The sequence below is a fragment of the Pantherophis guttatus genome, chromosome 3 (assembly GCF_059756535.1).
Source record: "Pantherophis guttatus breed Tessera chromosome 3, ASM5975653v1, whole genome shotgun sequence".
NCBI classification, from domain to species: Eukaryota; Metazoa; Chordata; class Lepidosauria; order Squamata; family Colubridae; genus Pantherophis; species Pantherophis guttatus.
This window is the reverse complement of record NC_142065.1, coordinates 26,806,498-26,816,228: the sequence shown is the minus strand read 5'-3', so window position 1 is coordinate 26,816,228 and position 9,731 is coordinate 26,806,498.

Genomic DNA, 9,731 nt, shown 5'->3' with positions numbered 1-9,731 from the left:
CATATATTTTACAGATAGAGCAATAAGGAATGACATCCTGCAAAAATCCTTTCATACTTCTGTACAAGTGGGGGGCTCACAAATTGGAGTCTATAAAGAGTTACCACCTAAAATGTTGAAAACCAGAAAGGACTTTGGCTTTCTTGTTAAAGAATTGCAAAACCAACAGGTACCATTTCGGTGGGATGCCCCAACTGGTATAATTTTGAGATACAAGGGAGAAAGACATCGCTTGAACACTGTGGAGAAGGCGGAGCATTTTTACACTACTATTTTTAAAGAAAGAACACCATCTCCGCGTACATCCACAGTTCTGGAGATTAAGGAGAGTGATAAGAAGCAACTTCAACAAGAATCTCAACAACAGTCTAAGCAGGAACCAGAGGAAACGCAGGGCGCTGAAGGAGGTTTTCTGGATGAGCCTTTGCTGGAATCTTCTCCAATTTTGGACCCGGTTCAGACGGTTGAATTTAAGGATCAGCGTATAACTCGAGCTAAGTCTAAGCAACTTAAAGAAAAGCAACAACAGGAAAGACAAGATAAAAAGGGAGCTAAGAGTACTACACAAGAGACTGGAGCCATGGGGGGAGCAAGACCGAAGATTCTGGAAGACATTCGGTTATTCTGCTCTTTGCTCCAGAAAGATAAAGATGACGATTAAGTGTTTATCTTGGAATGTGAACGGGTTGAATTCAGCACAGAAAAGGAAGAAATTATTTGCATATTTGAAACAATTTAATAATGATATAATTTGTCTACAAGAAACGCATATTACAGTTCAAGATCAAAAATATTTGATAAACTCCAAATTAGGAACGCATTTTATATCTTCAACTTTGCAAAAAAAGAATGGTGTGGTTATTTATGTAAATAAAAAATTTTCGGCTAAAGTTATAGAAGCAGATGAAGATGGTAGGTTTGTAGCAATTGAATTATTTACAACAAACGGCCAAATTCTTCTGATTGGAATTTATGCTCCCAATCAACAACAGGATTACTTCTACAAAAAGTTACATACTAAAATACTGCAATGGGATTATAGATCTATTTTAATCATGGGAGACTGGAATGGAGTAATTGACTCCAAATTAGATAAAAAGAGTTTGGCGAAGTCTAGGATCAGGCTACCACAGACCTTTTTTGATGTGAAAGAAGATTTGGAATTAAAAGATATTTGGAGAATACACAGTCCAAAAGAATTGGACTATACTTTCTTTTCAGACAGACATAGATCCTTCTCTAGGATCGATTTCATTTTGTTGTCAGATGATTTACTCATTAAGACAAAAAGAATAAAGATTTTTCCAAGAACTTTGACTGACCATAGCCCAGTATGGATAGAAATTGAGATAGGCAAGACTGAGAGACGCTCTTGGAGATTAAATGAAAACTTGTTCAGATATGAAAAAAATATAACAGAACTTAAAAAGCACTTGAAAGAATTTTTTGAAATAAATTTGAATAAAGGCACCCCAATAGAAATTGTGTGGGATGCAAGCAAAGCTTATATGAGAGGGGTGCTTATCTATATGAACTCTAAATATAGACTGATTCGACAAAAGAAAAGATCTGAATTGGAAGCAGAAATAAAGAATAAAGAACAGTTACTTATTAAAAATCCAACAGATGAAAGAATATGTGGTGCTATAAAACTTCTGAAAGACCAATTTCAAATGCTTATGGCGGAACAAGTTGCAACAAACTTACAATATGCGAAGCATAATACATTTTGTAACGCTAATAAACCGGGCAGATGGTTGGCCTATACATTGAGGAAAAAACAGAGTATACGGACTATAGATAGTATTGATACTGGAGGGAAAGAAATTTTTCAACAAAAATTAATTAAAGAAGCTTTTGTGGATTATTACACTAAATTATATGCTAAAGAGGATGTGCAGAATGGACTTATAGAAAAATACCTAGATGATAAAAGAGTTACAAAAATTACTGACCAACAAAAGGAAAGAATGAATTATCCTATAACAGAGGAGGAGATAATAGTAGCAATTAAACAATTAAAAACAGCTAAAGCTCCCGGTACGGATGGCTTGACTGCAGTCTATTATAAAACTTTGCAAGTCGAAATGGTGGAACAACTCAGAGATCTATTTTGCAATATTCAACAAGGGGGTAAAATACCCCCATCATGGACAACAGCTTACATATCTTTGATACCAAAAGAGCAAGCCGGTCCTAAAAAACTGGAGAATTATAGACCAATATCTCTTCTGAATTCTGATTATAAAATTTATGCGAAAGTATTAGCCAACAGGTTGATGCCAGTAATTCAAAAGGTGATTCATGATGATCAAGCGGGATTTATCGAGGGTAGATACATGAAGGACAATGTAAGGCAAGTAATAGATCTATTGGAATATCTTGAGAAGAATAAACAGATCCCTGCAGTGCTGGTTTTCTTGGATGCAGAGAAGGCCTTTGATAGAGTGGATTGGAATTTTCTACTAAAGACTTTAAAAAAGATGAATTTTGGGGATCAATTTATACAGGCGATTTCAGCAATTTATCAAGAGCAAAAGGCACAGATTATTATTAACGGAAGTTTGACAACAGAGTTTAAAATTGAAAAAGGAACAAGACAGGGATGTCCGCTGTCCCCACTTTTATTTATTTTAACACTAGAAGTCTTGTTAAATACAATACGGGACTCTAATATCTTGAAAGGTATAATGATAAGGCAAGAGGATTACAGAATAAAGGCATTTGCAGACGATCTAGTTGTTACCCTAACACAGCCAATGGAATCAATAATCCTGATGAAGGACATTATACAAGACTATGGTAAAGTTTCAGGTTTCAGACTGAATCATAAAAAGACTAAGATGATAGTTAAAAACATGATACAAGATCGTAAACACGAGCTTGAAAGGAGGGCAGGTTTTGAGGTTGTACCAAGGGTAAAATATCTAGGAGTCCAGGTTGCAGAATCAAATACGAAATTGTTTCAAAATAATTATGAGGTGTTGTGGCGAGAGGTGCAGAAAGATATGGAGACTTGGAAAAAACTGCAACTGTCTCTACTTGGAAGAATAGCAGCAGTTAAAATGAACATTTTGCCAAGATTTCTTTTTTTGTTTCAAATGATTCCGGTGCTTAAAAGTGATAAACAATTGAAAGTGTGGCAAACTGGAGTGAATAAGTTTGTCTGGAACGAGAAAAAGCCGAGAGTGAAATTGAAAATTATGCAAGATGTTCCAGAAAGGGGAGGTCTTAAACTTCCAAACCTACAGCTATATTATGATGCAGCAGCTTTGACTCTAACAAGTGATTGGTTTGGAAGGAAAAAGACTGGAATATTGAACGTAGAAAGTTTTGATCTTGAATTTGGATGGCATGCCTACTTATTTTATGATAACAAAGTCGATAAAGTATTTAAAAGCCATATACTTAGAGACTCTTTGATGAGAGTTTGGAAGAAGCACCGATTCAAATGGGATTATAAAATACCGCTATGGCTGGATCTTGGTCATACTTTGTGGAATACAAATATAATGTCACTCGGGGGGGTTTTATATAAAGAGGTTCTTTTTACAGATGCGGGCAGATGGCAGCTGAAGACACTACAGACACTGTTGGCTGAAGGGATTAACTTAATTTGGCTACAATATAATCAATTGCAATTGAGATGGAAAGAGGACCAAAAAACTGGTATTATGTTGCATGAGGAAGAATTGGTTAGACATATAAAGGAGAAAGGTCCAATGCATATTAAAAGGCTTTATAATGTTTTGTTAGAAAGGGATTCAGAAACCGAATTAGTTAAAGATTGTATGATTAAGTGGGCTCAAAATTTTGAAGAACCAGTGATGTTGGAAACATGGGAAAAAATTTGGGTTCAGAACGTTAAATTTACACAGTCGCAGAATTTGAGGGAAAATTTCTATAAAATGTTTTATAGATGGCATTTAGACCCCAAAAAGTTGTCATGTATGTACCCTAATGTTCAGCCAAAATGTTGGAGATGTGAATGCTTGGATGCTACATATTATCATGTTTGGTGGACCTGTAGGAAAGTTAAGGCTTTTTGGATAAAAATTTGGTGGGTCATGCAGAATGTTTTGAGGAAAAAAATTCAATTCTCTCCACAATTGTTTTTATTGGGTATAGTTAAGGGTTTTACATTGGGTGAAACAAAATTGATATTGTATATGATAACAGAAGCAAGATTGTTGATAGGTAAATACTGGAAAAACGAAGCTTTGCCCACTATTGAGGAATGGACTTTGAAGATGGCCAGTTTTGCAGAGATGGTGAAGATTTCAGCATACTTAAAAGATTGTTCACAAGAGACTTATGAATGGGAATGGAAAAAGTGGATAGAATATGTTCAGAACAAATATCAAACTAGGAAGTATCAAATAGCTTTTATTTGAAAATAATTTATTAGAAATATTTTAATGTAATGAAGACAAAAAGAAAAATTATAAGGGGAGGGAGGGGTTCAAGTTTTATACAAGTATTATACTAAGGGTTTTTTTTTACCTGATATGAGTATATTGTGTGGAAGTCTGGAGGGAGGGGAGGGTTAGAGAGGGTTAGGGAGGTTGGGAAGTTTGGGGTGGATGGTGGGGGGGGAAAGGGGTGAAAATGTAATTGTAAAACTTTTGCAATAAAAAAAAAGAACGCTATCTTGGTCATTTTTAATTCACAATTTTTAAAAGAAAAAGACAATACAACCATGACAGAATAGATTCTATTAAACTGTGATGTTAATCTCACAATTCCATACCTCAAAGAAGGAAAAGCTCAGGTTTGGGTGGGAAAAAGAATCATATTATAAATAGACAATTGTAATACTGTGTCCTGAATTCCCAAATTATACCAGAACTGATATTATTAAAAGTCCTTAAGAGATCTAAGCTGCACAGATTGTGTCCTGACTGAAAGGGTTCTACACAATCCATTTTATCCCTCCTTTCAGTCAGCTTTCCCCCAGGTTAGATGATCCTGATTCTCTTCAAATATAACTTTTCTCAACCTGATATCACCTCATTTCAGCATCCTCAGGATCAGGAAGGTTTGTTAACATCCTCTGCGGAATTTATCACATTTGAAACTGGATTGTGTTTGAAGAATTCTGAATGTCCAAAGTAAATATGGGAACTATTAACCACAAGGAGCATGGGCAGATCCTTACTACATCAACTGGTTCTTCCAATTGGACCTCCCATCCAGGGGTGGGTTCTACTTACCTTTATTACCAGTTCGCAACGGCATCTCATCATAGATGATTCTGTTCAGCTTACAAACATTATTACTGGTACATATTAGTGTGAAACAAAAATGAGAACAATAATAAGTAATAAATACCGTTAAAAGATGGGGAGGGGGCATCCCGGCTCATTGGATATTGTATACATATGGCTGAAGTTTCAAGGATTATCTGGCACATGCAGGATTCCAATGTCCTGGTTATCTCGTTCAGCAACATCATCTCCTTTGCTGAAGGTACAGCCAGGTGTTGGCCAGTTGGCATCATTTGGTAACATACCTCATAGTTATTTCTTTGGCAGATTCAAGGGGTAGCCAGTTTTTTATTTCCCAAGCACTGATTAAAGACAATAGCTCTCGAGGGCTTCTGGTTTTGCTGGCTCCGGTGAAGATGTGCCTTTTTTAAGGTCCGTCAGCCCTGCCGTCTGTAGAGCCGCTTCGATCATGAGGAGCGGCTTGAAAACTCCAGAATCTGCAGGATTTGAAGGAGAGAGTTGGCAAGGCGCAGGTTGAGCCCCTGTGAGCCCCCAGAAGTTTATTACTGGGGAGGAAACAGGCGCGGCTCCCTTTCAACTTGCGAAGACTCCGGACAGCGTGGGACGACTCTGCTAATGCAGAGCAAGCCGGCAGCAGCAAACAAATTGATTGATCTAACCCTACTAATTAACGGGGAAACCCTGAAACCAAGGAATTGCAAGTATTTTCCTTTCTTCGTGACTTCTTGATCTGATTAAAAATTTAAGTGAGTGGGAGCGGCTTGAAAAGATGGCGCCGCTCCAGCGTTAACAAGTTAACAAGCTGAAAGGGAAAGTGACTTTCTAAAGCTATTCTAATAAGCTACAGTGTAGCGCTGTTTGTTACGAGCACAGGAGAAGAGGGGTGGAAAAAATCCCTTTCTAAAATAAGCTGATTTCATACAAGTTTACTTCTAATTTGATTAAAGCTGGGGGATTTTTTTAGAGGACTTTGTGGTGCTGGAAGAAAAAGAAAAAGGATTTCTCTTTTTAGAAAATCTAACTCACGTGATAAAATGGCTTCTAAAAAGCAGGAAAGCAAGGCAACAGGGGGGGGATCTCCCACACACAAGCCTGAAGAGCAGTTTGATTTTGAAAGCTTAAAAAAAATTATCACGCAGGCTTTGGATGATAAATTTCAAAAATCTCAACAGGAAATTAAGCAGGAAATTACTGAAATGAAAAATTTGGTGAAAGAGAATTATGACAAGGTGACTGATAAATTATCAAACGCAGTTTCTGGCCTGTCAGAAATTATTATCAAAGTGGATTCCAAATTGGAAGAATTTAAATCAGAAGTGAATGTTAAAATAAAGGATACTGATTTTAAAATTTCTGATGTGGATAATAAAATACAGAGAGTTGAAGATGAAATCACGATGATGAAATTCCGGTCTATGGAATTTGCCATAAGAATTAGAGGGATTAAGGAGAGTGACCGGCAAGATTTGAGACAGATCTGTGCTGATGCCTTGGCTGTGTTGTTAAAAATTAATCCTGATGAGATCTTTTACAAAATAGATAAAATTTACAGAGTGAACTCATGGGTGGCCAGACAAAGACAATTACCAAGAGATGTGGTGATATACTTCACAGATAGAAGAATGAGAAATGATATTCTGCAAAAATCTTTCCTTTCCTCTGTGCAAGTTGAGGGAACTGAGGTTGGAATTTATAAAGAACTTCCACCAAAGATGCTGAAAGATAGAAAAGATTTTGGTTTTTTAGTAAAGGAATTAAACAAATTAGAAATCCCATTTAGATGGGATGCTCCAACGGGCATAATTTTGAAATATCAGGGGGAAAGACACCGACTGAATACTGTTGAAAAAGTGGAATATTTCTATTATAATGTTTTCAAGGAGAGATCACCATCGCCACGTTCATCTACTGTATTGGAGATAAAGGAGAGTGAGAAGGAGAAGCAACCCCAGCAAGAGTTGGAAGTGCAGCTTAAGCAGATTGAATTAGACCCAACAGAAGCGCAGGGTGCTGTAGGAGGTTTTCTGGAGGAACCCCTGTTAGAATCCTCTCCAATTCTGACTACAAGAGATGTGGCATTGGACCTAGAGCGTATGGCTGAAGCTAAAGACCAGCGAATAACCCATGCAGTTTCAAAACAACTTAAAGAAAAACAATTGCAAGAAAGAGCTATGGCACAACAATATAAAAAAGGAACTAAGAGTACTACAGAACAAAGGGAAGCCATGGGGAGAGCAAAGTCGGTGGCCTCGGAAGACATCCGGCAATCTTGCTCGTTGCTTCAAAAAGGTATGCATGATGGTTAAGTTTTTGTCTTGGAACGTGAATGGACTGAACTCACCACAGAAAAGGAAGAAAATATTTACATATTTACAACAATTTAATAATGATATAATTTGTTTACAAGAAACTCATATTAGAACGCAAGATCAAAAATATTTGATAAATTCAAAGTTAGGAATACATTTTACAGCCTCAAATTTGGAAAAAAAGAATGGAGTGGTTATTTATATAAATAAAAGATTGTCAGCTAAAATTATAGAGGCAGATGAAGGTGGTAGGTTTGTAGCAATTGAACTGTGTACTGCATATGGCCAAATTCTTGTGATTGGGATTTATGCTCCTAACCAACAGCAGGATCATTTTTATAAAATTTTGCATACTAAAATATTGCAATGGGACTATAGATCAATTTTGATTATGGGAGATTGGAATGGAGTAATTGACTCCAAATTAGACAAAAAAAGTCTGGCGAAGTCAAAGATTAGACTACCACAAACTTTTTTTGAAATGAAAGAAGATTTGGAACTAAAGGATGTTTGGAGAATACATAACTTAAAAGACTTGGATTATACTTTTTTTTCTGACAGACACAGATCTTTTTCAAGGATTGATTTTATTTTAGTATCAAATGATTTACTTGTTAAAACGAAAAGAACTAAAATCTTTCCAAGAACTTTATCTGACCACAGTCCAGTATGGATAGAAATCGAGACTGCAAAAATTGAGAGAAGATCATAGAGACTAAATGAAAATTTGTTTAGATATGAAAAAAATATAATTGAACTCAAGAAGCAGATGAAAGAATTTTTTGATATTAATTTGAACAAGGGTACCCCTATTGAAATTGTGTGGGACGCGAGTAAAGCATATATGAGAGGGGTACTCATTCATATGAACTCTAAATATAAACTGAATAGACAAAAGAAAAGAGCTGAAATTGAAGTAGAAATAAAGAAAAAAGAACAGCTACTTATTAAAAATCCAACAGATGAAAGAACACATAGTGCTATAAAACTTTTGAAAGACCAATTTCAAATGCTTATGGCGGACCAAGTTGCAACAAATTTACAATATGCAAAGCATAATACATTTTGTAATGCCAATAAACCGGGCAGATGGCTGGCTTATACTTTAAGGAAGAAGCAGAGTATGCGGACCATCGATTGTATTGATATTGGAGGGACAGAAATTTATCAACAAAAATTAATTAAAGAAGTTTTTGTAGATTACTATACTAAATTATATGCTAAAGAAGACATACAGAATGGACTTATAGAAAAATATCTAGAAAATAAAAGAATTACAAAAGTTACTAATCAACAAAAGGAAAGATTGAATCATCCTATAACAGCTGAGGAGATAATTGCAGCAATAAAACAACTGAAAACTGCAAAAGCTCCAGGAACAGATGGCTTGACTGCAGTGTATTATAAAACTTTACAAGCAGAAATGGTGGAACAACTTAGAGACTTATTTTGTAATATACAACGAGGGGTAAAATACCCCCATCATGGAAAACAGCTTATATTTCTTTGATACCAAAAGAGCAAGCAGGTCCTAAAAAACCGGAAAATTATAGGCCAATATCTCTTCTGAATAATGACTACAAAATTTATGCAAAAGTATTAGCCAACAGGTTGATGCCAGTAATTAAAGAGGTGATTCATGATGATCAAGCGGGATTTATAGAGGGTAGATACATGAAGGACAATGTAAGGCAAGTAATAGATTTATTGGAATATCTTGAGAAGAATAAACAGATCCCTGCAGTGCTGGCTTTTTTGGATGCGAAGAAAGCCTTTGATAGAGTGGACTGGAATTTTCTATTAAAGACTTTGGAAAAAATGGATTTTGGGGATCAATTTATACTGGCGGTTTCAGCAATTTACCAAGAGCAAAAGGCACAGATTATCATTAATGGAAGTTTGACAACAGACTTTAAAATTGAAAAAGGTACAAGACAAGGTTGTCCGTTATCCCCTTTGTTATTTATTTTAACATTAGAAGTCTTGTTAAACACAATAAGGGATTCGACCAGCTTGAAAGGTATAGTGATAAGGCAAGAAGATTACAGAATAAGGGCATTTGCAGATGATCTGGTTGTTACCCTAACACAGCCGGTGGAATCAATAATCCTGATGAAAGACATTATAAAAGATTATGGTACAGTATCAGGATTTAGACTGAACCAGAAAAAAACTAAACTGATAGTCAAAAATA